Below are 20924 nucleotides of genomic sequence, written 5' to 3'. Positions count from 1 at the left end.
GCGTAGAAGCAATTTTTATGTCATAATTATTATACCAATACTAATTAAAAAAGTAGCAGTATTACTTAAGGACTATTTTTTTTTTCAAATGAAAGGTAGAAGACATGTGTCAACGTGTGGTACCTCGGAGTTTTCCTTTCCGCTCACTACATACGTTGCCTTCCCTTTCCTAGCCATTGCCCTTATTCTTTGTATCTCCTGTTAAGAGACACATAAATTGCATTACGAGTACTAATTAGGGTTTGCAAGAGACCCCATATTTATATGGAGACTTATCTCATGAACATGGACAGCATGGTGGGCCCATCGCGAATTTCTGCTTTAATATTTCCATCTCAGAGTGGTTGAATCTTTACGTACAAAGTCATCAATTGAGAAAGAATTACAAAAAAAAAAAAAAATGGTTAGAAGATGTAGATAGTCAAACATAATTTTAATTAATAAGAGTCTTACACTTGTATTTATCGGCGAGTGTTGTTCCGATCACTTTTGATATCTCTTTACCTGATTGTTCCTAAAATATATGTAACAACAACTTTAAGAAATTAGAATGTCGTTTAGCTAATTGACTCTCAATTTTTCTTTTTAAAATAAAGATAAAAGATACGTCAAAGGGTGATACCCGTGAATCTTTTTCTCCATTGCCCACACGTGTTGGCTTTCCTTTGCTGGCCATTGCCTAATGCAAGGGAAAAGAACAAACAAAATTAAAAAAATATCACAAACCAAGATTGGAAAGAAAAAATTGGACAGAAGGCTATGTCACTTATCAAACAAAAAATTACACACTACTGTAACAATTGGTCCTTCGTAACATGTCAGATTGCAATTCAAGTGGTTTGCAAAATGCCTTTTCTCCAAATTACATACCACTACTGTGTATTTACCAAACAAAAAATTACCTACTACAACTTTAAATGTTTAGTTTTCGATAACTTAATGTCACAAACTTTCGAAGCGTAAGTATTAAATATAACCCTGCCATGAGTAAGCAACTACACGTCAAGAGAACAAAACAGGGGAGTTGAATAACCCTGCCAACATCAATAGTAGTCTACATAGGAACAACAACAACTAAAAGAAATAAGATCAATAAACACCTTGGATGAAGCCTTCTTACAAACACCTTGGTGCAATAAACCAATGAACACCTTGTATGAGGCATTCTTACAAACACCTTAGCTTAATAAATCAAGGAACATCTGGTTTGCTTCTTAACCGGTTGAAAAACTTTTGCCCGAAGACTACCCCTGAACTTTTGCCAAAAAAACATACTATATAACTTCTAATTGTTAAAAGGCACTACTCGAAAACAAACTGTAACTTCGTTTCTTGAAGCATAAAACAGAAACGAAAGTTCAATTCAATTTCGGAGATGAAACATACCGTAACCTCAAGCACGTTGTATTGGCATGCACCAATTAATTTCTGGAAACGACTGTGATTAGGGAGAAAAAAGAAGATAGTGATTAGGGCTCCACTTTCTACTTGATAAAAGGCAGTGATTAGGGCTTGAAGTAGAGAGAAACGGTGGGAGGGAGGGAGACGGCGCTGCTGCTGCTGCCGCTAGTTTTTTGCTGTTGCCTTCGTTTTTCCCCTTGCAATAGACGTGAATGAGAGAAGCAGAGAGCGTGTGATGAGAGAGAGCACTACATCAATTAACCAACGGTCTAGATTTCTGCAGAAAGAGGGGATAAATCTTGAGCCTGTAGAAAGAGGGGATAAATCTTGAGCGTTGGTTATCTATTGGATTCAAAAGCAGCTCTGTTTTATTATATAGATTTTTAGAAATTTGATTCAATCTATGGGTACATCATTCGGTGTATTATGTGAAACCCGTTTTCGAGTGTTACACCAATGATCGGAGCCGTTCAATTTGGTTAAGTCATTATTTTAAACATGCTTCTAAAAAATTAGCTCATTTGGACACCGATTAGAGTTTGATTGATTAATTTCATTTTTTTTATAAGATTATTGACAGCCCAATGAATAGGTACGAAAATCGATCGAGTTCTTACCGATGCTCCAATGAGTTGTATTTTTTACAAGAAAACTTAAAAACATATTTTAAACAAAATGAACAGCTCCGATCATTTATGTGTGACTCGGTCTTGCACAATCCAATATACACTTTTTGTGTACCCATAGTTTTTCTTTTATCACGAATTAAGAAACTATCCAATGTCAATGATGAAGTTTTTACTACTCCCTCCATCCCTATTGAATTGTCCACTACGGTTTTGCATACATTTTCAACAACGTATATCTCTCGACGTATATTGCTAAAAATATGCAATATGAATCTTGTTTGATAGATCTCAAATTTTTTTATATAAGACAATGATTTCAAAAACATAAAACATAATATATGTCAAGATATATAAGCCGTTAAAAATGCACGCAAAATCATAGTGAACAATTAAATAGGGACGAAGGGAGTAGTATATCATAGACGAGATGACGTTTCGTATACTAATAATTTTGCGAAAAACATTTGTCTGGACTCTTCACAGTTTCTCTGGGGCTCTTTTTTTTTAGGTGAATAGGTCTCTCTCTCTCTCTCTCTCTCTCTCTCTCTCTCTCTCTCTCTATAGATACATGCATTTTAATCATTGTACTTTTTATTTGATCAATATTCATGACAACCTCTGAAATAATACTACTTAGTATTAAAATGATTTGAATCGATAAAATAAGCCCGAAAAACCTACAAACTATAATACTACTAAAATTGAACCGAACAATTCCTTTGACTTTGAGTGGATCGAAAGGGAGCCCAACCCATACCTTTTTTCCTTGCAAGTTTTCTCCGAGATCTCTCAATGGAAATTGTGCCACATGGTTTGTTTCTTCCAAGCCAATTTTTCATGTCTACACTACACTTTGACGAGGTTTAATTGTCGTTGTAGGTGTGATATATTGATGATTTGATTTCTATGTCAAGATCTCGATGGGCATTGTGCCACCCTAAGAGGTACGCCGCTTATATCCCTCTACACTTGAGTTATGTACTTATTCACCTCCTTCAGGGACTTGGCCACCGGAGTGCCTCCCTAGTCGTCACCGGCCGGACAGGCAGTAACAGTGGTTCGTTGCCTTGTAGTTCCAGGTTTTGAGGCGGAGCTCAGGCAATGATCCAAATCCAGGACGAGCAAAGGAGATCCGATCAAACACCCCTCCACACAACTCTTCCCAAATTCAAATCCCACTTAGCTTATCTGAATTGACTATTACTATCAAATATGAGAGAATCATACCCACATTAAAAAGAACAAGGAACAAAAAATAAAATTGAACAAAACGCCATAACATTGTTTCATTGGGATTAAACCATATAACATTTATCTGACATGAAGCCAAATTCGCCTTCCCAGTTCTAATACAGTACAGGATCCTATTCATTGCCAAATGCACCAAGTAATGGGAAGTTGATGCCCTGTTTTTGGCTAAAAAGAGTGGCTTCACCACTCTCAGACAGTCAAAAAAATGCACACCCACATTTAGGTGATCTTGAATAACTAAAATAAGCCCCCGATCCAATCTGTTTTACGAGAAGTTCTGCTAATGCCTGGATACAGAGAATCATGTTTCAAAATACTCACAAAGTTGCTGGTTCTTGTTGTGTGATGCAATGTATATTTCCACCTCCCAAAGAAATCTCCCTCGCACCTTCTACCCTTACAACCTAAACAACCACCAAGAAGATTAAGCCTGTTTTAGTAATATGGACCAATATTTATATATGCTACATGGAACATCAAATGAAAATGAATAAACTGTAAGACTAAATTTTGTAATTAGTCCTTATGGCCCACATGTTTTAAGTACGGCACATACGAATAATGGGTCCAATGAGATTCTTCATATCTTTATGCCTAAGATTTTATTCTATTGGTCAAATAGAGAAGTCGTTTCCTCAATAGACTCTACTTTGATGGGAAGTGAGTATAATATTCATTAAGAAAACCGGTCCTCTCTCTGCCTATAAAAGAGCATCTAGGGTTCCATCAATTGAATGTCATATACTAAACAACTAGAAAGTGAGGCAAGGGAGAGAAACTGTCTTCCACCCATGGCTTAATGCTCTAGTAAAATTATGCTCGCTACAATCACTTACCGGATTGCTCAAGTTTTGCATAAATGGATCCGGGTACGCCATTCTTGATTATTTAAACTTCCGCGTAATGATTGTATTGTGATTATCATGATAGTTCTAGACCCTGGTATAACGTAGATTGTTAATTATCTAACACCAGAAAGAATAAAACTTACATGTGGTATCAGAGCTTGTGTTTAAGAACATCATGATTTTTTGCTCATGTAATAATATTAACGATTCCCCTGATCGGCTTCCAACAGAAGAAAAAAAACAAGGCCTTTACGGGACATGTACCAACTCATGTTCTGACCGAAAGTTTTGAGTTTTGTTTTTTGTATACATACAGTAGTTTTTATTTTACCGTGGCATCGGTACGCATGCATGACAGTTTGGGAAGTCAAAGAGCTCCACATTGGTATGAGACAAGTTAATTGTGTATTATGCATAGTCATGTTATTTTGACATGTATACATAACGTATGTATGTACTTGTATTATGCATGTATCTAATTTATTCACATCACAGTATTTACTGCCATGATGAAGTGGTTCAGAAAAAAAATATTAAAAAATTAAAAAATGCTTGCCTGATGTGTCCATATGCATGAATATTGTTTATATGGCGGCATAATGAGGATGAGTTGATGGAAGTTGGAAACCATTATTTTTCCCTGATTGGCTACGAGAATAACTTGAACCTATTTTTTTAAGCCCAAATGCTGTGGCTGTAAATTATTAGTATGTGATTTGGTGGTCTACAATTCTTGTCTAACGGGATTAACTGATGCGAGATTTTGTGTAAGACCATTATGCATACGGAACTTTATGATAATAATCTCTAATTGTGAATAACTATTGTTATTTATTTACCTAACAGTTATGTGAAAAATTATTGTTTCAACGGATAATCTACATTATGGTCGATTTGGTAGTTACCAAAGTGACCCAATCGTAATGACTTTACAAATCGCAGTTCTCTACTTGCATGGATATTAGGTAGGCCCAAAGGTGCACCACTTCTAAGTGATTAATGAATTGGAATAGGATAATTTATAAGTATTCATAATTGGGATTGGATTTGGATACTCAAAGGTAACAAACCTACTTAATTATGAATCCTTATGGATTAGTCCTATTGGTGAAAGGGAATCACCATAACTATTAATAGTGTAACATTAGATGAACCCAAGGCAGATCACTGTTGCACTATTTATTATTGTTTGGACAAAATTTATTTTGTCAACTTATTGGTTACTCAAAGCATTATTGTAGTGAGCATATATTATGTGTACATTATTAATTATATCTACTTCACATTCACATGCTTGGTATGTTTCATTTTAATTTAAATGATTGAATTTTTCATTTTGAAAAAGAAAAGGATTAATTTCCTTTTGAATACTAGATCTTGATAAATTATTATTTTTGAGAAATTCTTTTATTTTGGTTAAGTATGAATGAAATGAAATAGACTAAGTCTTATGTTCATGTGAATGTTTAAAGTGAGCACTATCATATTTATTGTGCTTAGAATGCTTGAGGATACCATTGAAATGTTATATTTGGTCTACTCAACTAAAGTACTTGAGAATTAAAGTAGAGGAAGTCTAAATGGGACATGAAGTTGGCATTATGTCATACTAATGAGTCTGCTAATGATTTTGGACTCGAAAGAATGTAAGGACAATGATATATGTCACCTCTATAAACAGTTGAGACATTATCTGAAAGTTTGTCATAAACGTAGGAAGTGATTCGAAAGGGGAAATTAATTACTAATGTTGTATATATGTTTCGAATCAAACCTAGCTAATTGTAAGTCCCTCAACTATGAAGTGATTTGATTATGAGCTACTACTTATGTTTATAACTAAGATGTGGAAAGATTTAAAATTGTTAAAATCATAAGCCCATTGAGTTTTAAAGATTTGGGTTACAGTTTCTATTAAAAGGGCTTTATGACTTATCATTTGGTATTTAAGAGTTGGTCATCATTTTTTGGTTTCTATAATGTTTACAAATTTAGTTTCCTTTGTTCGAACTAAATTTTATTGTTATGTTTTTCAAGTCTCAAAACCAAATTTTATAGTGATTGAAAAATACCAATTATTGTCTTATGGTATTTTATTATGTTTGAATGAACTCAAATTTGATGACCATTTTATTGAGAACTCTCCTTATGCTGCATCGTAATGTTAGTTTGGTTAGTAGCCTCATGAACGAAAATTATTTCATCTTGTGACATGAATGATTGAAATATATGACTTGAATTTTTGTTAATATCTTGTATATGTGATTTGCATTAAGTACAAGCAAATCATATTCAATAAGGAGTAAGTCACAAGAAATAACAGACTTATTAAAGTGATTTATATAGACATAAAAAATTTCATCTAAGAGACCTATTTTATCACCTATAGATGACTTTTCCTATTATGTAAACTTTTCTATTACATAAATATCTCAATCAATGAATGCTAAGGTGTATGTTATTGAGATAGAAAAGGCAAATAGAAAATAATGTTAAAGTCATGAGGTAGGACATATGTGATAAATATTATGAGAGGTCTGTTCCATTTAGCATAATGTGATAGCTGAAAGGTAATCGTATGTCTGTATGGTTAAAAGTATATTTGTAACTCCAAAATACCCATCATGTAGTGGATATAAAAATTCTCCAAAGATCTCTACATTTATGTGAATCTTATTTCTTGTAAGGCAGTTTCAAATACTTCTTTTGAACTGTGGATGGGAAGGAACTTGAATTTAGGACACTTGAGCGTTTAAGGTTGTCCAGCAGAGGCTAGATTTTTTAATTCACATGATAGAATTTGAATTTTAGAATGAGCTATGGTGACCTTGCTGGTTGCTTTTGAAGATTCAAAGGGTATGAGTTTTACTATTTAACCATAGTACGAGAATTATAGAAATCGGTCATTCAAATTCGTTAGGAATGGTGAAATCAGTGGGAGTGATAAACCATGGAATGTGGTCACATAAAAGTTAGGGTATAAGTGTCTTTACCCATAACTCAGAATGATGTTCTTACTGTTGTTAAACAACATAATGACTTCGAACAACAAAGTAAGTTGTCAATCACTCCACAACGAGATTGACACCAATGAAGAAATTGTAGAACAATCACAAAAGATAGCATTAAGAATATCTCAAAGGAACAAGAGATTTGCTATTTGAATGATTATTTGATTTATCTACAAGAATGCTTTTGATCCGATTTCATTTTCACAAGCCACGTAAAGTGATAATTTTTTACTAAATGGATTGATGCTATAAATGATGAGTTTAATCAATGGAACATAATGAAGTTTGAAATTTCGTTGGATTGCCATAAGGATACAAGAAAGTATGTTGTAAGTGGGTCTTCAAGACTACTTTTGACTTAGAGGGCAATATAGAACGATATAAAGTCAAACTTGTGGCCAAGGGTTTCACTCAGAAAGGAGGCATAATTTTACGGAGCCCTTCTCTCTTGTATCCGAGAAGAACTCGCTAAAAAATTATTGTGGCGTTTGTAGGTAACTCTTTATGTTTGGGAGTTACGTTTGAACGTGAAAATAAGCTTTTGAATGAAAGCTTAGATAATGGAGTCTATATGAATCAACCTGAAGGTTTCTCTATTTAAGTGAAAGAGCACTTTGATACAAATTTAAGAAGTCTACTTTGAATTTAAACAAGCTTCTGCCATTGGTTTCTTATGTTTCTGCCATTGGTTTCTTATGTTTGCTGATACCATTGGTTTTCTTTGGAATTAAGGAAAAACACTATTAACTAGTGTATAAATCCAAAGATTAGTGGGAGTAAGTTTATGTTGTTTTTTTTTTTTTCTGACATGTATGTTGACGGTACTTTGCTTGCTGTAATGATATTTATTGTTTGTACTTAAAAGTTTTTTTCTCTCATGAACTTTTAAATTAAAGGTTATATGCTCACATTAAGGAAGTCTGATGATCTTGAGTTTATTAGCTACTCAAATTCAGATTTTTGTTTGAAGCTTTGATGGTAGAAAGCCTACTTTTGATGAGTTGTTCCTATTATGTGAAGGAGCAAATAAAAGTTTTAAAGTAGCTATCATTGCTTCATCGATTATGTTGATAGAATTGTGCCATGCTTTGAGGCCATATTTCATGGATAGTAGTTGAGAAGTTTATCTTAGGACTTGGGGTTGTCGACACCATTACCAAGTCGCTAGGAGTTTATGATTCCGCAACTATTTTCTTTTCTAAGAAAAATTTCAGAAACAAAAGTGTAACTAAAGGCATAAGCACATAGCTTATGATTGCAGATCCACTAATGAAAGGGTTAGTGCAATGACGTTTAAGAACTATACTAATTGAATGAGTCTAGCATAGCCCATAGTAGTTGTAGCTTATGGACTGCAATATGATGATGATGTTATTCAATACTTTGAGAGATCTCAATTATGTGTTTATGATAATTTCCTGTAATGAATAGTGTACGTACATGTATGTGAATGATTTGTGATTACAGGAATAGTCTTTGATAAAAGACATTATCGCTGGACCTTATGAAAATGCTTCTCACCTAAAGACTATGTTAAATAGTTTGCTAGTGTTGTGGTACATGGAACGGACTACGTCATTGTGATGTAGAACTGCCATGACTCGCACTAGTGAGTTGTTTAATTATAGTATTATGATTGTGACCAAATTAAGAAGGATAGATATGGACTTATGGCGCGCCTTATGTTTACCTTGTTAGACCTATTTAAGTTTATCATATATGCCAAGTGGGAGAATGTAAGACTAAATTTTGTAATTAGTCTTTGTGGCCCACATGTTTTAAGTATGGCACACACGAATAATGGGTCCAATGAGATTCTTCATATCTTTATGCCTAAGATTTTATTCTATTGATCAAATAGAGAAGTCGTTTCCTAAATAGACTCTACTTTGATGGGAAGTGAGTATAATGTTCATTAAGGAAACTGATCCTCTCTCTGCCTATAAAAGAGCATCTAGGGTTCCATCAATTGAACGTCATATACTAAACAACTAGAAAGTGAGTCAAGGGAGAGAAACCATCTTCCACCCAGGGCTTAATGCTCTAGTAAAATTATGGTCGCTACAATCACTTACCGGATTGCTCAAGTTCCGCATAAATGGATCCGGGTACGCCGTTCTTGATTATTTAAACTTCCGCTTAATGTTTGTATTGTGATTATCATGATAGTTCTAGACCCTGGCATAACGTAGGTTGTTAATTATCTAACACCAGAAAGAATAAAACTTACATAAACCTACTAGTCCTAAAACCGCTATTAGATAGTTCATTTTGTTTTGTACATTGGCAAATGAATCCATGATTCCAGTTTGACTGTACTAATGTTGCAATATTCCGAAAAAGATTGTCCCTCTAACAGCTCGTTTGGATGAGGTGATTGTTGGAAATTTACGGAATTTCGGTTGAATGAAACCGGGATTTTAGAGGGTCTTCCGAGGCAACCAGTCCCGGGTTTGTTGTATCTGGACGCACCACCACAATCAATAGACGTATTGATGCGTGTGGCTGTAACTCCCGCACAATTACTCCTCCCCATGATGGCCATGATGATGTTTTATTCAGCAATTGATGGCTGTTTTATTCTTGTAACCTCCAAGCTCTTGATGGCAGAAATCAATACTGAATTCAATGGGCAGAATTCACTGCAGGAGTTATTCAGCCCTCCTCCACTCTATAAATTGAAGCATCTCGGTTTGGAGGAGTAATAGGCAATTCCACAATCCTCTTGCATATTCTGAAATTCGTTTTTTTGAGAGAGAAAGACAGGCAGTAGTCAGTTCGCCAAGGCGGTCGACGGCGGTGTTCCGACGGCTTGCGGTTTAGCCGAGCCAACCCTGGGAGGAAGACGCCGAACAAGAACCTACAACACCGACGGTAGGCGGCGAATCTTTCTTAAGGAGACTGTGGTATCACACAGGACTCGGTTTGATTTTCATTCAATCTGTTTGTATCTCGTTTCATAATCTGTCTATTGTTATGTATTCTGTAACTTCGAATTATCAATGGAATTGTTCTCTGGAATTTTTTCTGTTATTGCCGAATTTTTCCCAACAAGCTTAAGAAAGATTTTTGTTCTCTGATCGGCAATGGATTCCAGAAAATAATTTCTGTTTTGGACTAACATTTGGGTTGCAAGAACAGATTCTAAACAGATCAGTTCTCCATGGTGGAGTTCCACTGGTGTAAGGCGAGAAAGCAATCTGTTCAACTGTTTGGGCAGATTGGCTTTCATGCGAGATAATAAAACAGAAAGCAATGTGTTCAGCAGATTAATTGCTCACTCGATCAAACCTGGTTGCAAATTGGCTACGGCCATGGCCTGTCGTGCGCGACATGGCCACTGCTCGGAAATGAAATTAACAGAAAGGCTACGGCCTAAGGCAGTCGTGCGCGGCTTGGCCTTGGATCAATTTTGGTTGGCCTCTGGGGTGATCTACTTGGCGTCTGCCTGGACATCGCCTGGCCTTGATCCCACTGTTATGATCTGCTTGGCAGAGGCGATTTGGGTGCTAGGCATGTGATTAGCCAGAGGTGGCTTGCGGCCTTGTGTGTGCCTTGCCTGAAGTGATTAGCCAGTGGTAGGCGTGAATCACTCAGCCTTGGTGCGCGGCCTATGTGGTGTTAGCCGGTACCCAAATTACGCTGCTTTGCAGAAGGGGAAGTCAGATGGCCACAATCATGCTAGTAGCAGATTGTGTATACCGTTTACCTTTCGGGGGCGCTGCCCCCGAGCCCCCGCCAGGGGGCGCGACCCCCTGGACCCCCGCGACCCCCTGGACCCCCGCTGAGGGCGCTGCCCTCAGACTCCCGCCCGGGGGCGCTGCCCCCAGGACCCCCGTCAGGGGGCACGGCCCCCTGAGACCCCCGCCAGGGGGCGCGCCCCCTGGGACCCCCAGGTTACATGGTATTGTGGGGGATGTTAGACTTAGCTTATCTGATAGATTGTTAATCTATGCTATATAGCTTGTCATTTTGATATTGAGATTTGTTCTCTTATATGTGGTTGTTCCTAATTTCAGGAAAAGCATGACTACTGTGCAAGAGAAAACAACTGTCACTGGCAAAGACAAAGAGACTGGTGGGGTCAGTGGAAATGGAAATGGCGGTGTGGCTATTCCAATTCATGCTCCTATTCCTGGGATTCCCTCCGTTCCAATGTCTCACGTGGAGAGACCGGGCAAATTTGTTGGGGTCGATTTCAAAAGGTGGCAACAGAAGATGTTGTTCTATCTCACCACCTTGAACTTGGCAAAGTGGCTTGTCGAGGAAGCACCCGTTATTGCTGAGGACGATCCTGACACTCAGAAGCGGATTGATGTGGCTAGGTGGAAAGAGCATGACTACATGTGCAAGAATTACATCTTGAATGCTCTAGATGATTCGCTGTATTCTGTGTATGGCGAGGCTCCATCGGCCAAGGAGTTATGGGAATCCTTAGACAGGAAATACAAGATCGAGGGTGCTGGGTCCAAAAAGTTTGTTGTGGGCCGGTTCCTTGATTATATGATGGTGGACTCCAAGTCTGTGGCAGTCCAAGTCCAAGAGCTGCAGCTCCTGCTCAACGAGATCAGGACTGAAGGGATGATTCTGAGTGAAGCATTCCAGGTGGCCGCGGTCATCCATAAGCTACCTCCAGCATGGAAAGAGTTCAAGAGCTATCTCATGTTCAAGAATAAGGAGATGACCTTGGAGGCTCTTTTCATCAAGCTCCGTATTGAAGAGGAGAATCGAGGTATGGATAGGAGTGCAAAGGCCTCCTACATGGCCAAGGCAAACATGATGGAGCATGGTCAATCTTCCGGTGGGAGGAAAAATCAGAATGACAGGCGTTCTGACAAGCGTTCTGACAAGCGGTCTGACAAGCAAGCTGGCAAGCAGAAGGACAAAAGTGTCAATCTGGGACCGAGAGGTGGTGTTGCCAAGAAACCTAGAGAAAAGTTTCAGGGTACTTGCTTTAACTGCAACAAATTCGGGCATAGAGCTTCAGAATGTACGAAGCCACCAAACCCTCGCACTCAGGCGCACTTGGCTCAGGTGGAGACAGGAGTGTCCGATATCAACCTCTCGGCTATGGTGTCTGAAGTGAACATGGTTGGTTCAAACCCGCAGGAATGGTGGGTAGACACAGGGGCTACACGTCATATCTGTTGTGACAGGCAGTTGTTCACTACCTTCGAGCCGGTTGCTAACGGTGAGAAGCTGTTTATGGGGAATTCAGCTACCTCGGATGTTGCGGGGCAGGGGAAAGTGGTCCTGAAGATGACTTCGGGAAAAGAGTTGACTCTGAATAATGTGCTGTTTGTGCCAGATATTCGTAAGAATTTGGTTTCTGGTTCGCTGTTGAGCAAGCACGGCTTCCGCCTGGTTTTCGAGGCTGATAGGGTCACTCTGACTAAAGCTGGAATGTATGTAGGGAAAGGTTACATGACCGATGGTCTCTTTAAGATGAATGTAATGACTGTTATCCCTACTATCAATAAAAAGAAATCCCCTGTTGCTTATGTGCTTGAGTCTTCCTTTTTGTGGCATGGTAGACTAGGTCATGTTAATTATGATTCTATGCGTAGATTAATTAACTTGGACCATATTCCAGCTTTCCAAATTGATAAAAAACATAAGTGTGAGACTTGTGTAGAGGCTAAAATGCCGAGAGCATCTTTTAAAACAGTTGAAAGAAGCACAGAACCTTTGGGTTTAATCCACACTGATGTGTGTGATCTGAAATATGTCCAAACTCGGGCCGGTAACAAGTACTTCATTACTTTTATCGATGATAGCACTCGGTTTTGCTATCTGTATTTGCTGAAAAGCAAGGATGAAGCCCTGGATAAGTTTGTTCATTACAAGACTCAGGTTGAGAATCAACTGAGCAGAAAGATTAAGGTGGTCAGAAGCGATCGTGGTGGTGAATTTCAGTCACCATTTGGAGAATTTTGTGCCCAACACGGAATTATCTATGAAACCACGGCACCTTATTCGCCTCAGACTAACGGTATTGCTGAGCGCAAGAATCGTACATTGAAGGATATGATGAATGCAATGTTGATCAGTTCTGGATTGCCTCAGAACATGTGGGGAGATGCTGTTCTCACCGCTAATTATATCCTCAATAAAATACCTCGCAAAGATGTTGGTAAAACCCCGTATGAATTATTTAAAGGTAGGAAGCCTACCTATACATTCTTACGAACATGGGATTGTCTAGCGAAGGTGGCTGTACCTCCTCCTAAGAAGGAGAAGATAGGCCCTAAAACCGTTGATTGTGTGTTCATCGGCTATGCAGACGATAGCAGTGCCTATCGATTTCTTGTGTATGAGTCAGATATACAAGATATTCACAAGAATACTCTCATGGAGTCTAGGAATGCAGTGTTTTTTGAACACATATTCCCTTATAGATCCATTGGAGAGTCAAGTTCTGCTAAACGAACCTTGCATTCGGCTAATGAAAGCAGACAAGACCAAGAAGAGGAAGTTGATGTTGAACCACGACGTAGCAAGCGTGCTAGAACATCAGCATCTTTTGGTCCAGATTTTCTGACTTATCTGGTAGAAAATGAGCCTCGGACGTACCAGGAAGCTGTAAGCTGCCCTGAGGGTCCTTTGTGGAAAGAGGCCATTAAGAGTGAGATTGACTCCATACTGCAAAACCATACGTGGGAATTGGTGGATTTGCCACCAGGCAGTAAGCCTCTTGGCTACAAATGGATCTTCAAAAGGAAGATGATAGCAGATGGGTCAATTGATAAGTACAAAGCTAGGCTTGTTATCAAAGGATACAGACAAAAAGAAGGCCTAGATTACTTTGATACTTACTCACCAGTCTCGAGGATTACTTCCATCCGCATGATCATCGCAATCACAGCTTTGCGGAACCTTGAGATACATCAAATGGATGTGAAAACAGCTTTCCTGAATGGCGATTTAGATGAAGAGATCTACATGGAACAACCTGAGGGTTTTTCTGCGCCAGGCCAACAAGGGAAAGTATGTAGGCTTGTTAGATCTTTGTATGGTCTAAAGCAAGCACCGAAACAATGGCATGAGAAATTTGATAGTGCTGTGCTGTCAAGTGGTTTCAAGATCAACGAATGTGACAAGTGCGTTTACGTCAAAGACACAGACGAAGGGTACGTCATTCTGTGTCTCTACGTTGATGACATGCTCATTGTTGGTAGCAATGAAAGGGTCATTCAATCTACCAAAGATATGTTAAACTCAAAGTTTGACATGAAGGATATGGGCCTTACAGATGTCATTCTGGGTGTCAAGATCACCAGAACATCTGTCGGACTTGCGCTGTCTCAGACACATTACGTTGACAAGATTCTTGAAAAGTTCAACTCGTCTGATTCAAGTGTCGCAAGAACCCCTGTGGATTTAAGTCTACATTTATCCAAGAATGGGGGGGAAGGCGTATCTCAATTAGAGTATTCTCAGATAATTGGGAGCTTGATGTACCTGATGAGTTGTACAAGGCCCGATATAGCTTATTCGATCAGCAGACTAAGCAGATACACGAGTAATCCAGGTCGTAATCACTGGAAGGCAATAGTCAGGGTTCTGCACTATTTAAGGTATACTCGTGATTTGGGGTTGCACTTCACCAGATATCCAGCAGTACTGGAAGGGTATTGTGATGCAAACTGGATATCCGATATGAAGGACTCAAAATCCACAAGTGGATACGTCTTTATACTTGGTGGTGCAGCTGTTTCTTGGAAATCCTCCAAACAGACGTGTATAGCACGTTCAACGATGGAATCAGAGTTTATTGCTCTAGATAAAGCATCTGAGGAGGCCGAGTGGCTCCGTCAGTTTTTGGAGGATATTCCAAGATGGCCGAAACCTGTGCCAGCAATCAGTATCCATTGCGACAGTCAATCTGCAATTGGTAGGGCACAGAGTAATATGTATAATGGTAAGTCTAGACATATTCGACGTAGACATAATACCATTAGACAACTACTCTCAAGTGGGGTTGTCGCTATTGATTATGTGAGGTCAAAGGACAATATTGCAGATCCGCTAACCAAAGGGTTAAACCGAGAGTTAGTTGAGCAAGCATCGAAAGGGATGGGGCTAAAGCCACTACGCTCATAGTTACCGCGGGGGTAGCCAACCTAGCTGACTGGAGATCCCAAGATCTAGGTTCAATGAGACTATCTTTCGCGAGTAGCTGAGAACGATCACTGAGGAGACTCGGTCTCCTGCCCATTCCTATGGTGTAAAATAGTGATACCTGTAATTGGAAAGAGGTTAAGCATTGCTTTTAATGACTCCTATGCGCTGGATTGCCAGGCGGGGTATAGCAGGATACCCTTTATAGGAAGGTCACCTATGTTAGTATGAAGTGGGGCCGCTTCTTTGAGAATTGTGGAAAAATTCTCGAGAAAATACTCGCAGAACCAGGTAGGGGGTGTCATGGCCAAAATGAACCCAACAGTGAGAACTGAACTACGTCAGGAGAAGTCCTGTGTGACGTCTATTGTCTCGGTTTACATCGACGGCGGAACAGTTCAAAGCGGGACCGCACACTGGTTTGCCAGTAAATCCGATAGGCTATCACAAGGGAAGGTTCCAGGCCAAAAGCCACCTATCCTATGCAGGAATTATCTGTTGTCGCTCTCTCGGATCAACTTTGTACTCTGCACCAGATGCCTGCCAATTCCATTCATGGGGGGGATTGTTGGAAATTTACGGAATTTCGGTTGAATGAAACCGAGATTTTGGAGGGTCTTCCGAGGCAACCAGTCCCGGGTTCGTTGTATCTGGACGCACCACCACAATCAATAGACGTATTGATGTGTGTGGCCGTAACTCCCGCAGCATTACTCCTCCCCATGATGGCCATGATGATGTTTTATTCAGCAATTGATGGCTGTTTTATTCTTGTAACCTCCAAGCTCTTGATGGCAGAAATCAATACTGAATTCAATGGGCAGAATTCACTGCAGGAGTTATTCAGCCCTCTTCCACTCTATAAATTGAAGCATCTCGGTTTGGAGGAGTAATAGGCAATTCCACAATCCTCTTGCGTATTCTGAAATTCGTTTTTTGAGAGAGAAAGACAGGCAGTAGTCAGTTCGCCAAGGCGGTCGACGGCGGTGTTCCGACGGCTTGCGGTTTAGCCGAGCCAACCCTGGGAGGAAGACGCCGAACAAGAACCTACAACACCGACGGTAGGCGGCGAATCTTTCTTAAGGAGACTGTGGTATCACACAGGACTCGGTTTGATTTTCATTCAATCTGTTTGTATCTCGTTTCATAATCTGTCTATTGTTATGTATTCTGTAACTTCGAATTATCAATGGAATTGTTCTCTGGAATTTTTTCTGTTATTGCCGAATTTTTCCCAACAGTGATTTTGAGAGAAAAGAAACGATTTTGAGGGGAGAGCTCTCTCTCGGACGTTTGGTTGGACAAGAAGGTGAGAAACGGTGGGGGAGGGTGAGAGAGCAGAATCCCTTCAAAACCCCTATTTCGTTTCTCACCAATATTGGCGAGATTCCGTGAGAAAGGAGCTTCTGCCAATCTTACCCCTGCGTCGCTCCCCTTGCCGCCGCCACACCACCACTTCTCGTGTCCTCGGACCTCAGCGCACCATCACTGCTGCATAGCACTCGACGGTGCCTTTCTGGAGTTTGCTCTGTGTGAGAGAGAGAGAGAGAGAGAGAGAGAGATTAATTTACTCCCAAATGTCCAGAAGCCGAAAGGGTCGACTGAATAAACAATTTAACAAGAGAAACCATCCTTAAACTTTCAATACAGTTCAAGCAATAGCACTTCCCTTCTATCAGGGATAACATGCAATTCTTGGATTTAAAAAATTATGGTCACTCTAAAAGGAAATCTCACGTGCTTGTGTAGTAGTAAATAAAACAAAATTTTCGAGTTACAAAAATTCAGAAGCAGAGAGGCATTCGTTTACAGTGCCATGTTGCAGAACATCCATCCATAACGTAACATATTTGGCAAATCAAACCATTTGGGCATTTTGGACTATTGCCCCGTCCCATGGCATTCTTAATAATTGTCATAATAAAGTAACCAAATAAACTACTCCAATGATGATGCTTTTTGGTAAAACCACCAATTCTAACATTCAAATTCTATTCCATGTAATTACTAGCAAAGTGGTCAATTGTTAAGACCTTCCACGTTCCCTACAGTGGTCGTTTATCGTACTTATGTTCGGATCCACTATTCGAAGCCTTTTCAATCATCTGCATCTTATTCATCATCACTTATCCAAATGAGTTGTATCAAAGACTACAACAGAGGAAAAGTCTTGCGGTAAATAACCCATTTAGAAGCTAGAGATATATCATCCACCATGCGCTCTAGAAATGAAGGTTGTGAAGTGTCCAAATAACCCAGCATTATCACTTACTTCATGATCTGGAAAGGCTGAAGAGAGGACACGAACGGCTTCGTCATCCCACTTTTGGTCTCCAAATTGTGGTGTTATGAACTTATGATACCTCCATTTGCAATGTAGAAGTTCAAATAAGAAGCTGCAAGCATTGTGCCCGGGGGTGCCTCACCATCCTGCTCTTAACATATTAACCAGGTGAAGACTAAATGCATTTCATTTACTGTCTCACAAGACAGAACCAGTCACTAAAATACAATTGAAACAGGAAAGTGAAAATGAAGACAGCAGAAACAACTACATTTGTGCACTCCAGAAATATTTACGAGGTTTTTTTTTTCCCCTCAGGTGGTTATATAATGGCTTGCATAAAGCGTTTAGTGTAACGGAGACAAACTCACATGGACACCTTAGTTTTTTGCATATGCATCTGTGCGTGTGCGTTGCAACAAAGAAAAATACATTAGTCGAGTTCAAGAATAAGAGATTGGAATTTGGTTACCAAAAAAAAGAGAGGAAGTAATGGAGCACTGCCTTCCAGCATCTTCACAGGAAGGTTTTTAGGAGAATAACAATCCCAACAGGACAGCAGGAAATATCAAACAAGCCTTGAAAGTTGAATTTTGAACGGTAAATTTGGGCAACGGAAAAGGTAGTTTCAGCTACATTTCCCTTATGCAACAAAATAAAAAAAGTTCAAGCACCATATTTACCTGAATTAATCCTGCTGCCTCCTCATCTGTCATATACAGCGGCCCAGGTACGTGGAGTTTAATTATTTCTAGTTTTCTACCTTTAGCGTCAGTAGCGTTTGAGAGAACCGAAATGGCTTGTAAGGATCACTCATATTGAGGATCTGATACATCATCAGTCCAGGACAGCAAAACCTCACCAGGCTTCACAAAACAGCACATATTGTCAACATGACCATTAGTATCGTCATCACCTGCAAATCGGCATGGTAAAGGACTTCAGTTCACTAATAAGATACTTTTTAAGCTTGGGTTTTCTTTTTAGTATGTTTTCGTCTTCAGAAGTCAATAGAAAAAGCAAATTTCATATGAAGCATCAAAACCACAAACATTTTACACAAAGGAACTCTCGAAACTCCGATATTCAAATCAAATATTTCTGTATAACATAATTGTTTAACAATAGGACCTAATAGATGCAAAACTTCCCACAGAAACCAACATGAGTGGTAATATGGATGCCATATCACAGAAACATCTAAAGAAAAATAACAAAAATACAGAACTAGGGAATTAGAGTTTCAGCGTGAGCGAGGCTGTTTGTGATAAAGACCAAAAAGCATTGGTGAAACATATACAAAGGGCATCTCAAATATCATTTGAAATAATTATAGACAAAAATAGAGAATTAGGGAATTAGAGTTTCAGCGTGGGCGAGGCTGTTGGTAATACAGACCAAAAATCATTGGTGAAACATCTACAAAGGGCATCTCAAATATCGTTTTAACCAAATAGAGCTGACCAGTGTAAATAGTATTCAAGGTGAATGAGTGCCAAATAATCCGTGAGGAAACCAAATAACCTTCTTGACTCCAAGATACGCTTTAAATTCATCCTCAATTTGCTCTTTGCCCAATATGTGGGTTCCTGTTTTTATTCAGGAGGCACTCCTCAGTAGCTAGGCAAGTTCCTGAAGGAAGGAAACAAAATCTAAATGAATCCAAAACATGCAGTACTCAAAAGCTGAAGGAATTGAACAAATACTTGAAACATGCGCTGGCAGGGTAAATGAAGTAAATAGTGAGTAATTCACCAGTTTTCTAGTCACGATCAAAAGGACATAGAGATGCTAAAAGAAAAGAGCAGTACAAGGAGATTCCTAATGACGAGCAATCATTAAGCATTGGTGCATCACCAATTAAAGCAAATTCCAGATTCCCACCATTTGTTATTATAATGATTGGAGTGATCCAACCTTGGTAATGACCTATCATAAAAACAGATACTTCCAGAGGATGTTACTGAAAGGCTTATATCCTGGGAATTCACAGGTATACTTCCTTTCCATCAGTAACTCGAAAGATTGTGGTCCGGTTTTGGAGGCTCAAAGGAAAATCCTAATTAACCCATGGTATGTTTTGTCTCTTCGTGTCTTACTTGGGACTCCATCCCTTTTTGCTTTTTCTTGATTTCTTGTTTTTTGTTGTCTTAATCTAAGGCTCTAGCATTGTTGAGCCAATGGAAGGAAGGGGAAGGCAATGTAACATTGTTGGCTATGTTTGTTGCCGGTGTGATATGAATATTATTAGGTGTTTTATGAAATTGTTACTCAAATTGGTTATAGTGGTTTTGCTCCTTAGCTGTCGTAGTACTGCTAGTATGGTTCTCCATTTGTATGAATAATATGATTATCCCAGGTTTTGATTCTGCCTCGGTACCTTAGGTGGAACATTTTTTCCACGAATTTGTTACTCGTTGAGAAATAATTTCATCTGATTTGATTCGTTTTTAGCAGTCTGGTATACTTTCTCCTGTTAAGTTGCGAGTTGCTATTGCGAGCTTCATGCATAGACAGGATTATAGGTACATTTACCATGGGAGATGGTCGCGTTGCTTGTTTTGATGATTTTTTTTTTTGGCGCTTTTTTTGCATTAATGCCTTCGAAAAAGATCTGCTATATTAAGTTTCTATGTGATTTATAACACGTACAAGTAGAAATATTGGAGCAAAGAGTCCCATTCGAATGAATCACGGTCCATATACAAATTTTTTTTAGCTAATAGGGTTCTCGTCCAACTTCCAGGTTCACAATCCTCACTACTCACAAGGATTGACGTTTTTGGGCAACGAATCCAACACGCATGAAGAAGAATCAAGCAAACACACAATGAATACGCGACATGGATATTTATGTGGTTCGGAAAGAATACCCACGTACGTCGGCTGCTTTGGGCAGTTTTCTCTAGTTTTTTGAATTAGGAAGAAGAGTAAGGTACATATGGTTAACACCATTATATACGGTTAGGGTGTCACGATCAATAATCAAGCCTTCGCAAAACCAAGACTCCCCATTTCCCACTATGTTATATGTCTGATTGAATATCGTCCTCCATTGTGCAGAGAGGGGGATATGGCTAGATAGGGCAACAAGCATGGTTGGAACCCTGAGTTTTCTATATTATCTAGGCAACTTCAATCGGGAATAAGTTGAAGTTTGAGGATTTCTTTGAATATAATAGTTGTCTTAACGTCATTCCATAGCTAAGATGGGTGGGAATCAATGCAATAAAAAAACCAACGTAGGTGATTCAGGGATTACTGGTTTTATGTTTATGCAATTTTTCAATCATTGCTCATAGCCAGAAGCTCATGAAGGTCAATTGACTGGTGCACACTATGCTGCGATAGACATGTTTAACCGGGTGTTGAACTCCTA

At 39.1% G+C, this 20924-nt stretch overlaps 1 pseudogene; it reads right to left on the bottom strand.

The window, feature by feature from the left end:
- Positions 1–3409: 3409 nt before the first annotated feature.
- On the bottom strand, positions 3410–19481 carry LOC131298647 (agmatine deiminase-like; annotated as a pseudogene).
- Positions 19482–20924: the final 1443 nt, after the last annotated feature.

This window comes from Rhododendron vialii, chromosome 8a (genome assembly GCF_030253575.1).
Source record: "Rhododendron vialii isolate Sample 1 chromosome 8a, ASM3025357v1".
NCBI lineage: Eukaryota > Viridiplantae > Streptophyta > Magnoliopsida > Ericales > Ericaceae > Rhododendron > Rhododendron vialii.
The sequence above is the reverse complement of the archived record's forward strand: the minus strand, read 5'-3'. Positions and strand labels throughout refer to the sequence as shown.